The sequence below is a fragment of the Podarcis filfolensis genome (genome assembly GCF_964270895.1).
Source record: "Podarcis filfolensis genome assembly, chromosome: 1".
NCBI classification, from domain to species: domain Eukaryota; kingdom Metazoa; phylum Chordata; class Lepidosauria; order Squamata; family Lacertidae; genus Podarcis; species Podarcis filfolensis.
In genome coordinates this window covers 67,221,526-67,238,792 of record NC_139604.1, presented here as the reverse complement: position 1 = coordinate 67,238,792, position 17,267 = coordinate 67,221,526, and the positions used below count along the sequence as shown (strand labels likewise).

Here is a 17,267-nt window from a genome sequence, read left to right as displayed (position 1 = left end):
CAGCCTAAGTCTGTTGCAGCCAAAACATTAAAGAGGGTCATGGCTTAAAGACCCTTTTATTTCCTCAGTCCACCTTTGAAATGGAGGGAATGTGTGTGACAGGGGTGTGGCCCATGCCCACCCTCTCCCCCTCCAAAAAGGTCTTCTGCAGGGACTGTTTGCCACCGGTGCTGCCCATCTGTGTCCATCTTTTGCCACTGTGGAGATTGTGCACCAGAATATACCACACAGGAGGCTAGATTTGGCCCAAGGGGTACCAACAACAGAATCATGCTTTTCCTGATTTCCCCTTTTATCCAGAACAAGGGTGTCTCTTTATTTGTGGTAGTAATAATAGACGCAGAAATTGAGGGGTAGATAATAAAGGTTGATTCACCCAGTTTTGAGAGAAGATCCATTCATTTTTATATTGTATCTTGAAAGTCCATTCAAATAATTCCTTCACAGCTCAAAGTCTTCTGAATGGTATGTTCCTCTTAATTGCCTCATTTTTGCTGCTTCTTAAAAAAATAATAATCAAGTGCCCACAGAACTTTAAACCATTTTAATCTCTATCTAGTGACTTTTTCCATATTAGCAGAGGCGTTTAGTGCTTTAAAAGCTTTCTTGAGTCTTTCTAAATAACTTAATTTGAGCTTGACAGGTTTTAATTACAATCTCTTGAGATACTTAGTGCTAGTTCTGAATACAAAGCAAACCTGTGTCAAGTTGCTGAGCATTAGCCATCTTAATTGCTTTTGGGCTGACCTTTGACCTCAGTTCTCTCATCTATATGTCTTGCAAATTTTCTTGCCTCATCTGAAATAATTTGAGTGGAGTTTTTTTTTTTTTTTTGTATAATCACATGAATTAGTTTAAGGTTCTTCAAGTGCTTTGGGGGAGGGTTGGCTTTGGTTTTGGCTTGTACTACCAACTTCTGTGATTTACTGTGTGCAAAGAAATGTACCTGCCATTTGAGGCTGACTTCATCCAGACTTTGCGTCTTCTAAATGAAGCTTATTTGAGTGGTGCCTACAAAGGGGGTTAGATAACTGCAGGTTTTGCAGTGTGCCTGCATGTTGTCCTGCAAAGACCCGTGGGAACCAGAGGTTGTCTTTAGTTTGTGTCCATGCTGGAAGCACAGCACAATGGTGTCTGTGCTTGCTGGACTCCGTGAATATCGGAAGTACGTAAACACAGTACCCTTTCTCCGGGAGATGTGATGTTAAGTACGGGGTTGGCCATTGCGTGTTTGGTTTTTGTTTATTAAATAGCAGCTGTGGGGAGGGGACTGATCTGAATTGGGACCACAGGGAGAAAATCACCCCTTCCTGACACACCACATCCCTGTTGGAGATTCCCTAGGGCTGCTGTATCTTGAACAACAACAGGCTTGGCCCAGTATACCTGAAGGAGCATCTCCACCCTCATCGTCCAGGCCGGACACTGAGGTCCAGCTCCGAGGGCCTTCTGGCAGTTCCCTCACTGTGAGAAGTGAGGTTGTAGGGAACCAGGCAGAGGGCCTTCTCGGTAGTGCCGCCTGCCCTGTGGAACGCCCTCCCGTCAGATGTCAAGAGAATAAACAACGCTCTGACTTTTAGAAGACATCTGAAGGCAGCCCTGTTTAGGGAATTTTTTAACCTTTGAAGTTTTATTCTGCTTTAAGTGTTCTGTTGGGAGCCGCCCAGAGTGGCTGGGGAAACCCAGCCAGATGGGTGGAGTGTAAATAATAAAATTATTAAATTATTATTATTATAACAAGCCAAGTTGGTGCTTCTCATGGCTCCTAGTTTTTGCTCTTAGTTGCTGCATAGAAGAAGTGCAATATAGCCTGCTCCATGCCTATATATAGTATAGGGACGTGGGTGGCGCTGTGGTCTAAACCGCTGAGCCTCTTGGGCTTGCCGATTGTAAGGTCGGCAGTTTGAATCCGCACAGTGGAGTGAGCTCCCGTTGCTCTGTCCCAGCTCCTGCCAACCTAGCATCTCAAAAACATACCAACCTGAGTAGATAAATAGGTACTTCTGTGGCGGGAAAGTAAACAGCGTTTCCGTGTGCTCTGGCACTCGTCACGGTGTCCCATTGCACCAGAAGCAGCTTAGTCATGCCAGCCACATGACCTAGAAAGCAGTCTCCAGAGAAATGTTGGTTCCCTCAACCTGAAAGTGGAAATGAGTGCTGCACCCCATAGTCAAATTTGACTGGACTTAACCATCCAGGGGTCCTTTACATTTACCTTTTTACCTATAGTACATGTGGAGACATTGCCTGATCTCAAGAGAGCTCCTGTACTGAACCTAGAATTCCCATGCAGGCATTTTAAGACATGGGATCACCTTTCAGGTAGGCTCAGATGCTAGAAGGGTTGTTCTTGTTGTGATCACCCTTGGGGACAAGTGCTGGAAGTGTGTGGTTTTTAAACATACTTATAGCCCCCTTTTCAAATCAGATGACTACACAAAGGTTACACTGACCCATAAATTTATACAACAGCAGAAGCTAAAGAAGGTTTAGATGTATTTATAAAATCTATGCAAGTGTCTCTGAACAGTGTGGCTTGAAACATAAAACACTTTGCATTGTTGAAATTTAATTTCTTGCACCTATGGGTTTGTTTCATCTCCTGTTTTGCATTTTCTGGGTATGCGCTTCGTTATATACAGTACCATTTAAGTTTCTCTAGTCTTCTAGTAGTGAAACTGAGTAAGGTGCTAATCAAAGTGAGAAAAGACATGGTAATATGAACGTTCAAATGGCGCAGGTTTTCCTAGGCTGCCTGAACTACTCTACGAGTCAGCCTGAAGCTTTCTAGAATTGTTGAGATCCAATCCCCCCCACACACACCTGATTTAGGCCTGCGAGCACCAAAAGGTTCCAAGTTGCTTCTTTTCTTTAGAAAACTTTTGAGTTGCACTGAAGCCTGTAGCAAATTAGCCTTGAAAATACCCACTTATTGCAAGTTCGTTTTCTGTGTTCTGGAGAGTGAGTGCATTTAAAAGTTTGAATCCAAAATTGATTTTGAAGTACCCTAATCTAAAATAACCCTGATGTTAGCAATGTGTCTCTAACTCCTGCTAGAGTCTAGCTTTCTGGTTCAGTGCATTGGCACACAGTTACCTGAGGCAGTGAAATTGAGACTTGCCGAGAGAATCGGACTGTTCTAAAAAGATTGGAAGGTGCTTAGAATGCCTTATTTTATTAGTTTGGTAAGTCCAGTTCCCTTCAGCACTCAAAAATCCAACAAACACTAAAGGAACTTAACAGCCGTGGAATAAAGTGATGGGTCCTCTGAAGGATCTGTAATTGCCTTACTGCACAATTCTACTACAACATGTTGACTCAGAAGTAAGTCCCATTGAATTCACTGGAGCTTACTCCTAGGTAAATGGCTATAGAACTGCATATTTAAAGGCAGTAAGCGAGGCTAGGGATAAATGGACCTAAAAATTGCTTCATTTGGGCAGAGCAAAGGTCTTTCTGGTCTCCAGTTCTGTCTTTGGCCACATATCAGGAGTGTCCATTTCTGTGTCTGGCCTTATATAAGAAGTGAGGAACTGTGAGTCCTCCAGATGTTGCCGAACTACAGTTTCCATCATTCCTCATCATTGGACAAGCTGGCAGGGGCCGATGGCAGTTGAGTCCAAAACATCTGGAAGGCCACAAGTTCCTCATCCTTGCCTTATATTATGGAAAACTCTTTAGGAGTTTATGCCATGCTGTTTGGTAGTATGCCGCATTAGATTGGACTGTCTCAGTCTAATCCACTGAGGTCCCATTTGACTCGTGGCTGATATCCAAATATCCACTGATATTCACTTAATTTATCACCCACCCACCCACACCTTTCAATGGCTATCATCACATGTTATAATAACTTTTATAAACAAGTTATGTGTTGTATAAAAGGGGTTTGGGGGAGGGGCACTGAATCTACACACAATCAGAAAATCCTTTTGCAACAAGAGAAAGTAAACAGTGGCACCCCCTAACCAAAATATATTTACATTTGGACCAGTTTGCAGTTGAAACCCAATAGCACAGGATGGTAAAAAAAATAATAATCACATGGATCTTAAATAACTGTAAAAGGAGCTGCATTCAAACTGGTCAGATAGAATTGTAAGGCGATTCATAAACAGGACCAAAAAAAGCGCTTTTTATGTATGCTGATTGGGTATGAATTGGTTGAAGCACCCAGGAAAGAGATTTTGGAGTCATAGAGAGCTCACTAAACACACCAGCTCAGCGTAGAGCAGCAGCGAAAAGGGCAATTTAAAACTGGGAATACTTAGGAAAGGAGGTGAAAATAAAACAGCAAGTATCACTGCAGCCTCCGTATTCATTGCCAATTTGCATTTAAGGTCACATCGCATTTGGCCCAAAGTCAGATGATTTCTTCAAACAGGAAGAAAAGAGAACGGCTTGGATCATAAGCACAAATCACTTCTCTTGGTGTGAGGGGGTCCCTAATCCCTCTCCAGCTGAACCACCAAGAATTACTCTGGGAGAGATGCAGGATTGTGCAATGGGAAGGGTGAGTCAGGAAAACTCCATTCAGAAAGCAGAACTCTGCTTGCATTCCACTGAATCCGAGCCTATGCATTGAGCTTCTCAGAAGGCAGTGGTGCTGGGGCTGAAGAAGATGGCTGCAGTTCAGTGGTAGAGCACATGGTTCACATGCAAAAGGACCCAGCTTCCATCCATGGTGTCTCCAGGTAGGACTAAGAATCTCTCCATGTCTTTAACCCCAGAGAGCGGCTCACAGTCAGTGTTGACAATAGTGAGCTACATGGACCAATGGCTTGACTCAGTAGAAGGCCGCTTCCTATACTCCTAAGGTGTTAAGCAGTGGGGAACACTCAGGAACTTTTTCTGCTCCTTTGAATGTTGCCTGCATTTGCAAATAAATTGTTGCATGGATGCCACCTTGCGAAGCCTGGGCAGCCCAGTGGAATATCCAAAGTGCTGGATTCCATCTTCCCATACTTAAAAATGCACTTGAAAACACATCCCCCTGGTTTGAGGTGCATGTTAAAGTAACTGGAAGTTTGAAAGGCCCCTAAGTTAAGGGGATTTCCAGAACCAAATGTGTCAAAATCTGCTCTAGTCATGATCTGTGTTTTAGTCTCTGACTTCAGGGTAGGCTAAATGAAGATGCTGAAAGGATTTTGCCTAAGGACTGTGTTTAAGTAGAAGGTGCCCTCGGGGCCAGCACTTTAGGTATTCACAACCACTTTCAGAACAGATTTTTCCTCCTTTCCTTGTAGTGGAGGGTGAAAGGGATATCTGCTTCTGAGTGGATAAAATATTCGGGGAGTGGCTAAATTTGGAGCACTCGTTATGGGATTTAGCAGGTCTGGGTGAAACAAGCATGCCTTATGTGGCAGCCTCTTACAGCAGTAGTCCAGTGTAGGGATATTTTTATATTTATGTTCAAGGATTTATGTTTCACCTTTCAAAACACAGTTTTCCTAAGGTGGTCTACTGTTAGTAAAAAAAATTTAAAAATCACACTGAAATGTGAAATATTGGAACTAAAAGAGCAGCGTAAAAGAACAGCACCCAAAAACAGGCAGCAATACCACCATTTTTAAAAACAATCTAAAGCAAAAGCCAGTAACAATTTAAAGTCTGACGCCCTTTAATCAAAGGCAAATTGAAATAAAAAGGTATTGAAGTCTGCCTACATGAAAACAGGAAGGGAGCCAAATGGTACCTCTTGTAGGAAGATGTTCCACAGATATGGAGCCACCACCAAAAAGGCCTTGACTCTTGTGCCTGCCAATCTGATTGTTGGACCTGCAAGCAGGGGCTGAATTTAAGACCTGGGCAGGTTAACCTGGCAGAGGCAGATATTCAGTTAACATTCTCCAGGACCATATAGGGCTTTAAGACCCAGCACTTTAATCTGGACTTGGCAATGATAGATTGAAAAAGAATGAGAATGGTGAAAAAAAGGAGTGGGAAAGGCTACCTGTAGTGGAGGTATTTAGATCCCAGAGTGGTGGTTGTGCATTGAGTCTGATCCTACATCAGAAACAGTAGTTGAGAGAGAGGAAATAAGCACTTATTATTTATTTTATTACCTTGATATCCCACACCTCTTCCATCATGGAAGATGTGGTTCCAAGGTGGTCACCCATCCAAGCGTTGACCAGACCCAAACCTCTTTAGCTTTAAAATGGAAGTTGGCCTCATGCGCCTTTAGACCACTCCCTGTGGCGTATTGTTTCTATTGTTTTCTCCCTTTGACACTCTCTGAGTGTTGTAGTCATACAGCAAAACAGAAGCTATGTTTGGAAATATTAACACTTCCTGCATATAAAGTGAAAGAGAATTGATCACTGTTTTTGTTTGCAAAACTTGACTTTAAAACAAAATGGTGACCCCTCTACATCAAGCTATCTTCATATGGAGCCTTGGAAGCTCTGCCACGACGGCACAATTTTCTTGCATAATGGAGAAATATACCACTTTTGATATTTAGACTGCTGAGTAGAAAATGACTTTACTCCCATAACCTTTGGGTTGTTCTCCCCTGCTTTCACTTGACAAAATTCTAGCCTGCTTTATTTTTGAGTCTGCAAACTGATTATATATTGTAAAAGATCAGTGTTTTCATGGGTGAATAGTAATTACCAAGTAATGGCTTAAAACATTTCCTGAAGGAACATAAAGCTGTTTTTTAAAAGTCAAGAGTACATTAAAAGGATTACCGTGTAGATTTGATTTTTAGATAACACTAAAATGGATCCCAAATGGACTTATGAAAAAGGATGTTATCTCTTTAATGGAAAGTGCATGGTCTGACAGCTCAGCATGCAAATGGTCTGTAGTTATTCCTGCAAAGAACTGGGTGGGGAGGGAGGCTGTTCGTTCTTTCAGCTGGAGAGGGAAAGTTTTTTTAAAAAAAAATCTCTTCCAACTTTTAATAGAAAATGTTTTGGTTCTGCTGTTATTTGTAAAGGTATAAAGAGGCTAAGTGTGGAAGGGAGCAGCATCTTTTTGAATCGTCGGAGGTCTGTATTTCATGACCTACATTTCATGATGCACGAATTGAATAAACTAGGAAGTCCATTAATACAGACTTCAAAGGGGTTGTCATTCACCTTTTCTGATACAGAGGAAGTGTAAATGACTCTCCAACCATTAGATATTGTATGGGGCACATCTTGAAAAGCTGAATAATAAAAAAAGGTCAGATCCACATAAGTCTCTAGGCCTTTTCAGAAGCTGCAAGGTTTAAACTGTGTTTACCATGTGTGCTGGGCCACGGTGCTTCTATCCAGACACTGTCACCTTGAGTAGCAAAGTCTGGACACACTTGCAAACCTTCCTGTGGTCAAGAACTCTGATTCCAGAACGTCCCCAATTTTTTTTTTTTTGGGGGGGGGGCTTGTAAGCTAGTTCATGTGAACCCACATACAGGTCACCTTGGTGGAAGGAGCAGGACTGGTGCACACAGCCCCATGCTGCAAATCCAGTTATAATGTTGTAATTTCTGGATAGGATAAGCAGATTTTAGACAAATATATTTTAAGGCTTTCTTTTAGATCCTGAGGCTGTATGTGGAGCAGTTCAGTAACAGTGTGAAATATCATGCAATGACCAGATTTCTTCCAAACGGATTTGGCTTTTCTCCATTCTTCCGCCTCTTCCCAAACCTACATTGTTACCTGCAACAATGAAAGTGTTATACCGTTTTTTCACAAAAAGCACCAAAACCTGCAGGTCTGAGGGCAGTGATGTGCTGATGACCTGAAGATAGGGGGGGGGGAAGAGTGGGAAGAGACTTCCTCTCATGCCCTCCCATTATTTTGGGCTCCAAAAGTCTTCAGAAATGTCTGTAGTCCTGTAAAAGCTTGAGGCTGGAGAGTCGTCATTTGACTGCATTAGTGCTCCTGTGACAGACTGGTTTAATCTTTGTACACAGAAGAGAACATCAGATGGCCATTTGGCAGTGAATGCTGAAATTCTATTAAGGTTGTGGGGAGGTAGAGCCTGATACACACTGTGTGTGAGTGTGTGTTTTGCAGGAAAGGGGGAAAATGTCTTCCTTGCAATGATAGACCTTTTTAACTTCAGAACAACTTTAAACAACTTTTAAGTGTGTTAAAAAATTAAGAAAGACAAGATACCTGGAAAGCATGGGTGGATTTACAAACAATAGCTGAAGAGTCAGCTGAAGAATATCATAAAGGTCTAATCCCAAAAGCTATAGCTTCATGGAGATTTGGGGTGGGGGTGGGGATACAGTTAAGCAATATTCTTGTATGTGATACAGTGATTGCAATGGATTCAAATAATCAAAGTTTATAACTTCTTAAACGGTTATACAAAGATGACTGTCATGAAATAACATTTTAAGTTCCAAATCAATGTCAGGCATGATGAACAAAATTTCTTCCTCTTTTGGACGGATGCAGGCTAAAGGGCCCCTGACAGTTAAGTCCAGTCGCGAATAATTCTGGGGTTGCGGCGCTCATCTCGCTTTACTGGCCGAGGGAGCTGACGTTTGTCCGCAGACAGTTTTTCCGGGTCATGTGGCCAGCATGACTAAGCCGCTTCTGGCGAAACCAGAGCAGTGCACGGAAACACCGTTTACCTTCCTGCCAGAGCGGTACATATTTATCTACTTGCACTTTGACGCGCTTTCGAACTGTTAGGTTGGCAGGAACTGGGACCGAACAATGGGAGCTCACCCCGTCGAACCACTGACCTTCCGATCGGCAAGCCCTAGGCTCAGTGGTTTAGACCACAGTGCCAATGCCTATTTCAGCAGTCACCTTATTCATTCGACTATAATACACTGTCAGCTCTGGTGAAGAGTCCTAACCCTGGGAGCAAGCTTAGTTAAGATTGGACCACAGCTGGCTATCTTTTAATGGACTGGAACCAGACTTAGTCAAGCTTTTAGTAATGAATCTACTTTAATCTCAAGAAAGGCTGCCTCTGCACCATGCATTTAAAGCACTGGGATACCACTTTAACAGCCATGAGTTCCCCCAAAGAATCCTGGGAACTGTAGTATCAGAGGCTACTGAGAGTTGTTAGGAGGCCTCTGTTCCTGTCACAGAACTACAATTCCCAGAGCTCTTTGGTAAGAAGGATTGATTGTTAAACCGCTCTAGGAATTGTAACTCTGTGACAAGAATAGGGGTCGCCTAACAACTCTCAGATCCCTTAAAAAACTACAGTTTCCAGGATTCATTGGGAGAAGCCATAACTGCTAGCGGAATAATAGTGCTTTAAATGTGTAGTGCAGCTGTGGCCTAAGTCTGGTTGCAGCCCAGGGTTAGGTCTTCAGTGTATTCCATTCTACCCATTGCATTATTTGCAATAACACACACACACACACACACACACACACACACACACACACACACAACTCTGCATACCAAAGACTATGTGACCTTAATTTTCTTTACACATGGGAGCTATAATGATAATTTGGTTCTAATTCTGTTTGATTCCGATCCATGAGTGATCAGAGTAATGCCTTCCAGGATCTTCTAATAAGAACACACTCCATTTTCTTGTTTGGGAAACAGATTCTGTAAGAACAAGACAGTGCTAATGCCTTACATTATTGTCACATGAACCTGTCTTTATGTGGAACCAGAGCCCACCCATCTGTGGTCCAGTCTGCCATGGTGGGGGCTGTCCAAGGTATCCAGCAAGGGATTTTTGTTCTAGCACTGCTACCTTGAAATCCTTTTAACTGGCAATGGCAAAGAGTTGAGCCTGGATCATTCTGTATGCATAGCATTTGCTGTATTGCTGAGCTATGGCCCATCTCATAAGGAAATGTTCACAAATAATGTTCTTCCATGAGTTTCTTTGAAATTCAGAGTGAATATGTTGCATACTTTTATGGAAATCCTTGCAGGACGCTGGCATTAAAAATTGAATCAGATTTGGATGTTTTGCTCCTTGATGATTTGTATACCAATAAATGTGCTTTTGCAAATACAGTGGTACCTCGGGTTACATACGCTTCTGGTTATATACGCTTCAGGTTACAGACTCCGCTAACCCAGAAATAGTGCTTCAGGTTAAGAACTTTGCTTCAGGTTGAGAACAGAAATCGTGCTCCGGCGGCGCGGCGGCAGCGGGAGGCCCCATTAGCTAAAGTGGTGCTTCAGGTTAAGAACAGTTTCAGGTTAAGTACAGACCTCCGGAACGAATTAAGTACTTAATCCGAGGTACTACTGTATATATATATATATTATGAGAGTCTGCCAACAATAAGACAATTTTGCTTATAGACTGGACTATAATGTATTATTATTATTATTGTTATTATTATTATTGCCAGAAGATGAGCAGTTGCTTCTGTTTGTGCAGTGTGGCGAGTCTGACATTTTACAACCATTGGAGACAACTTTGAAATGCTGCTTCTTTATTGTGTTGACCAAAGTTAATGAGATTACTTTTCCATTCATTTAATTTTGCCAGACTCCTAGATGCCAGTCTTTTACTGGAATGAGGTGGCTCAACTATAAATGCTGGAATTAAACCTTTTTAAAGCTTGTGCTCTCAAATGCCATGCTGCGTCTTCCCAGTCTCTGACCTCAAACCATAAATTGCTTTAAAGGTGCAGCCGTTACAGAGCCTGACTCCGTTCTTATACATCTTTCCTTGATTCACCCAGTACTTTTTAATTCACAGGAGCATAACTTGAGAAGAATGGGGCTGAAGAGTGCTTCACATTCCAAAATGTCAACAATAATGAATGAGCAGTCAGGTTTTCTCAAGTGAAAGGTAGGGAGATTTCCTGGGAAACTAGGATTTCTCCCTGATAACTCCTCAAGCGTGCCGTAAAAAGATCTAAATTAACTAATAAACATTCACACTTTATAATGTGGGTGCCCTTTGCGGGATCACGCGTGGTGCTACAGTTCCCATGGAACTTTCAAGTAGAGAGGGGACTGGCTTGCCTCTCAGTGTTATTATTTGGAGGTTCACGCCCAGCCACAGTAATTGAGTTTCTTCCTGGGAGGCGGGACCAGCCCCATTTATAAATAGGGGGTGGAGCTGATGATAACCAGGCAGTCGGCTCTGGAGATTCACCCTCCCTACCCGCCCTTTGTTTAATGTTTTCTTTCTAGCAGGTTAACTTTTTCTTCATGTTTCACGGGCGCTGCTACGGTCTTTGATTGGTTGCTGTTAAAGGATCAGGAAGAAATTTTCCTGCAATGGCAGGTTTTGTCTTCCCCACAGCAATTCATCACAACTTTGGTGGTAATGGCCTTGGGTGGAATCCTTTAGTCTTTTCTTCCCTATAATGGGTGTGTGTGTGAAGTGGTGACTCACCCCCCTGCGGTGGCGATTCCAGGGTCCCCTCCTAAAGGGGTTATATAATGGGTGTCACTGGCCATACACTGAAAGGTTGTCAGTGAACTACCCTGCATGAGGGGATATGGACTGGGCTGCCTGCTATACTTACTTCTCGCAGAGCACCCCCATATCCCATTTACCCTGATGTGCCCCAGTTTCCCCAGCTGGGGGGCTGGGAGGGATACACACCCAAGGCCTAAGCCAAGGTCTTCCTATATTTGGAAGTTTAATAAAGTTGTGGCCTAATTTTAATTCCATAACGTCGTCAGAGTCTTTATTCCTTTCTTATGATCCCTGGGGGCTGGGGCTGTTACGCCTGGTCACGCAATAAACCACTCACCACAGAAATTTGGGCATAGACTAACTGGATCTGCATAGGGCACTCTGCATGCACAGTTGTATGTATCCCCCTTCTCAGTGTGATGTTACACTTGCTCCTGGTTCGAAAGCTCCAGCTAGTGCAAAATGCTGTGCCCAGGATATCTTAAGGACCACCTCATCTCTTGTATCCCTGACCAGTCGCTGAGATCTTGGGGCAAGTCTCTGCTGGTGCTCTCCCATGTCTCAAGAGGCACGGCTTATAACTCTGCGTACCTGTGGAACTCTCTCCCACCTGAGATTTGACAGACACTCCCCTTTGATGAACTTCAGGTTCATGACAAAGTCACATAATTGTGGGCATTTTAGGGTAGCGTCCTGGTTACTGTTTCATTTTATGGTGATGTTTTTTTATCGTTTTACTTGCCGTATGGTTTGTTTTTAGGCACACCACTTAAAAATGCCAACGATTCAGTGGTATGTAAATGCCTTTAAATAAATAAATACTTCAATAAAGAAACAAAACTCCCTACATATTGCCTAGCAAGCTTTCCCCCCCAAGGGCTGATGAACTTCTGGGAAGCAGTTTCCAATGTGTATATGAGCAATCGGAATGGGGAGGGGGGGGGTAGGACAGCAGGAGAGCTAAGTACATATTGAAAGCACTTTTGCCACACATTACTAAAAAGTCTTTTTGATTGCTGGCCATAACTTCGGTTCTTAAGAAGTGCGAAGTTATTCTCTCTGAATAAGTAGAATGCCAGTGAGACGGTGGGTGTAATTGTGTTTCAAGACTGGGTTTTTATTTGTTTATTTTTTAACTCCAGTACTTAGTGCGATCTTGGATGCTTCACAAAGAGTTGAAAACTGTGGTGTCTAAGCTGAGGGAATGCCTATGATATATTAATACTGCAGGGGGAGAGAGAGATGGTTAGCGCTTAGTGGAAGCACTTATTTCTGAGACATGCTCACTCACTGCCACTTCCGGGTCTCTTTGATTGAGTCTTCATAAAATTCTCCTCAGCACATTCACAGGCCGTATCTGTGTGTGAACTGCTTAGGCTGACTAGTGTAGCTGCTACAGAATCAGACAGCAAACCAGGGGGAGCGTTCCAGAAGAGCAGAGAAGCATACCCAGAAAACCAGGGGGGCAGGGACTCCTGAGGTCCTTGCTTTGAAGACCAGAGCAACATGCCCGCAAGGCATTTTGGGCTCCCAATGAGAAGCTAAAATCTGAAAGCCATATTCACACATGGCCTTTGGTGGGGATGGTGGTTGCATTCCTCACATTGCACGTTGACATCTGCACATTGAAAGCCATGCTGTTTTGATTATGTAGCAATTAAGTTAAACCTTTAGTTTCCCAGTGATTAGCAATTAAAGGAGCAGGGAAGAATGTTTTCCCTGATATAAGGAAGGAAATGTTTGAGTGCGTCTCTGTACCTCAGTGCTAGAATTGCTGCACAGCTGTAAGGTTTGGTAGCAAAGCTTGACAGTGGATGGTTTTGTTCCGTTCCAGCCTATTCGCCGTTTCAGAAATATTTCCTCCCCACAAAGCCCAAATTTCATTCCAAAGCATGAATTCCAAAGCTTAGCATTGATTTTCTTTTCCTTTGCTAAATACAGTTTGCTCCTCAACGTTCCCACTTGCAACCTACAAAGGTCCACAGTGGAAATCCAGACTTGACACTTGAACCCTGGCCTGTGGTTAATCAAGGGAGTTTGTTTATAATGGGATTCAACCATTTCAAATGGGTAATAGTTGGGGGAAAATGGAAGTTATGTAACTCCCCTTTCATCCCATTTCAGAGCTGTTGCTTATTGTCTTCTATGCAATCATTTAAGTACCAGGAGTCTGTTTTTTAGTCTTCGTTTTCTTCACAAGATCTTCTAAAGAATTACCTCGCAAAGACTCTCCTCCCTGGAAGAGAGGGGAGTGGTTGTGGGCGGGAGACCGAGCTCCGCCCCTGGTAGGGGGCCTTAGCCCCCTCCCCTCCTTACCTGGCTGGTGCCCACGCCCACCGGAGGCAGCCAACCAGGTGCCTCCGGGGGGCGTGTGTAGCAGCTTAATGCTGTGGCACCAGCTCCGCCTCCTCCTCATTCGTCGTCGTCCCTCAGCGAGTCACCCACCCTCCACTCCCATTTAGCTCAGGGTCTAGGTTTTTGGCCTTGCTATGGACCTTAGGTTGGTCGCCCCGGTTGTCTGGGGGGCCTGGTAGGAATTTTTCCATTTGGCATTAGGCTTTTTGGTTTTTTCGCCTACCTCGTAGCAATCGTCACAACTTTTGTGGTATTGGTGGGTAGGTTAGGCATTGGATTCATGTGTTGTGCTGTGTCAAGGGCTAGGTGTGGCCATCGCCTATGCTATCTACCGTGGGTTATTCCGTTAAAGGAATCTGGCGGTCGTGTATTCCGTCCGATGCCTGCTTGGCGGGAGGCCATGGCACGACCCTCGGTGACATCAGGGGGTGAGCCTATAGTTGGATGAGCATCAACAGGCTCCACCTACTGTTGAATAAACCCACCTCCTATAGTCATCCAATGCCTAAGCCAATACCTTTTCACTGCTGTAATCAATAAAGTTGTGGCCTTTCCTTGCCCATTAACCTTATATCACGTGTCCTTGTGTATTTATTTCACTTAGCGGGGGTCGGGCCCTCGATCCACAAACCCACGCTTTTGTGCAATGAACTGTGTGATGAGATATGGGTGGTAAAGCACGCGAAAAGTGCTCTAGAAACGACAAGCAATAATTATTGTCTCTATCTTTGAAGCAACAATGAATGAAGCATTTGCTCCCTGATTTTAGGTGCGGGTGTAGTAGGGAGGGAATCTTGAGATACATTTGAGTAGAAAAAAAGAGAAAAAAGAGTGGCTATTAGGATTCACATACAAGTCTTGGGGGTGGAAACCGCTCCAACTTGAGTTGCAGCCGGAAAGAGTTAAAGCCATCTGCCCGAAAGCATTGTGTAAAACACACACAATGTTGGGGAAATAAGCCAATTATGTGTGCTTCACAGGAGGTGGGGGACTGACCTTTGTGTATAATTAGTTCTTTTATTTAAAGCAAAGATTTTGAATAGAATAACTAATTAGCTGTCATAACTGGCAAATTGAAGATTTTGGCCAGATCCCCTTATGGGATGTGGGAGGCTGTCTTTTCCCACACAGAATATTCGCACGCTTCTTTAATTAGGCCTGCTTTTAGTTCTGCGCGGTGGTAATGAGGAAGCCAGTTTGCCGCACTCGACGGAGCCCCTTCTAACAAGGCATAAAATACAGGTGGAACTAAACTGCCTTCAGCTACTGTTGCTTTAATGTGAAGCATTTCCCTTCCCCAACCCCCCTTTTTTATTAAAAAAAAATCCACGTTGATTGTGAGGTGATTGAGAGCGACTGAGATTGTGGCGATCTCGACAGCGGGCTCAACTCTGGACTCGTTCCTATAAAACACAAGAAGGCAGGGAAGCCTCGAGGCGTCTTTCATTAGCCAGCAGTCCCACATTACTCTTTCACAGACCAATTAACCTTTAGAGTTGCATTAAAGAAATGAGATGGTGAATTTCCATGCTTTTCAGATAGCAGCAGCAAACCTCTTCCAGAGCAGACGACACTGGGGTGTTTGTGCTTGACGTCTAGGGAATCTGTGTGGCTGTGCAGTGCAGGCAAGCAACCCTTCCTGCGTCTGCTCTAAGTCTCAGGCATGTTTTTGGCCTCGTGCGATGGAAGGGACATGCAAATGGTTTTACCTTTTCAAGGCCAGCTCAAAAAGCCAATTTAAAACAAAGTTGGGTGCTAGTGGCATGACTCAAACAGACCGCTCTTGCCATGGAAGGCCTAGGCTGATTAAAGCCAGTTTGTCATTCTTTGAACGGCGGTAAAGTCTAGCTTACCCAGTACAATAACAGCCTGTTTAGACACCCTCGTAAATTTCAGTATGACCAGAGGTGGTGTCCATAATTTTTTTAATGTACGCTGAAGCCGTGAGCGCTCCAAACAGGTTTTGTTTTTTGTTTTTACCAGCAGCGAGTCTATTAAATTGAAAGGGCAAGGGGTGGGGGAAGGGGACTGGTCACCAAAAATAGAAAGAGTTCATCCACTGATCTTAAGAAAAAGGTGCCCCAGCCTGCTGACATTTGTGTTGGTGTGTGTATGAAACAGGAACCTGGAAACCAGCCTTCTTCCTCAATCAACATTTTCTGTGTAATACGTCTTGATCACATATTTAAACAAGCAAGTATCAGTTTGTTACTGCAAATACGTAGTTTCATTTCTAGTATTACCTTATTCTCCCCGTGTGGAATTGTACCTCTGGCAGGCTGTTTATTTCTTTTTGATAAAACACCACATAACACATAACAGCATGCAATAAACTTTTCCCTCACCTTCCTTTCTGGGCTTATGGCTTTGGATGACTGCTGAAGGTGGAAGGAATCGAAATCGTCCGATTCCAACCAAAGACGAGGCTTTTGAATGTGTATGTTATGGAGGACAATTATGTGCAGGGCAGATCTCAAGCTGGTTTAGCAGTCTTCCCTTGCCCTGGGGAATCTTGGCAGTGCACTGCTTTCATTCCTAGAAAAAGGGATGCGGGGAGACCAAGTCTGTGCCAAAACACCATCTTCTGATCTGAAAACCCTTCACTCCTGAAGACTGGGGATTCTTTACCATTACCCACTGGTCAGTGACATGCAGCCTACGTTTTATCCATTTATTTTTGAATCACTTCCTATGATGCATCTTGAAGTGATGTACAAAGTAACACAAAACACTGAATATATTAAAAAATTACATATATAAAAGCATGATTGGAGGACAAAAAGTATTTTCCCTAGCTGCCTGAGATCAAATAGTAGGCTTCTGCTGTTTTATGTTTGTGGCATTAAAGTCAGAAAGGAGCTGCTTTCAGGTGCTTTCCAGAATAGTAGTTTTATTTGCCCTTTGTACGGAAATAGAACAACAACAACAAACCATCAGCAATAGTCCATTCAAACCCTGCAGGACTCACTTCTGAGAAGGCCAGTGTGGAACTGGAAATTCCAGTCTTGGGTAGCCATGATGCAAATTGAAACCAGTTGCTTTTCTTTCTGGATTAGTTAATCCAGATCAGTATCCCTCTCGAGCTGTCCAGTGCTAAGAGCTGCCCCCTAACAGATTACTGTAAGGAAATGTGTCTCTTCACAGAAAAAAGGTTGCCCAACCCTATTCAACCATAGCCCAAATTAATTCCTGAGCGCTCTATTTGCATATGGGTAGGGGTCTCTTACAGAATTGTCTGTACAGGTCTCGGAATAATAATTATCAGAATGATAATTAAACTGCTCTAAAATTAATACGATATAGGTGGGCCCTCACTGTATCTAACTTGCAAGGACTGTGGTGATCACCAAGTTGCTGGAAATGGAGATATGACGGCAGCCTTTATATTTCCATGCTGAATATTTCTGTTTCTTGCCAGGGGCTGCTTTAACGCTAACAACATTCTGAACTTGAAAGCACTTCCATGTTGGAATGAGCATCCACCTTATTTCTATTGATACACCGCCCACGCATAAGGCAGTGCAAAACAGTATATACAAATAAAACATAAGATACCATAAAACAATATAAAATAATCATAAGGATGAGTA

At 43.3% G+C, this 17,267-nt stretch overlaps 2 protein-coding genes across 7 annotated transcripts in view; both read left to right on the top strand.

The window, feature by feature from the left end:
- Positions 1-17,267, top strand: part of LMO1 (LIM domain only 1) — a 103,061-nt gene that overhangs the window by 47,462 nt on the left and 38,332 nt on the right. The window lies entirely within an intron of this gene.
- Positions 6,416-17,267, top strand: part of RIC3 (RIC3 acetylcholine receptor chaperone) — a 134,994-nt gene continuing 124,142 nt past the window's right edge. Inside the window, exon 1 of the mRNA XM_083590336.1 lies at positions 6,416-6,419. The gene's annotated coding sequence lies outside the window, so the exon portion shown is untranslated. The remainder of the gene's footprint in view (positions 6,420-17,267) is intronic.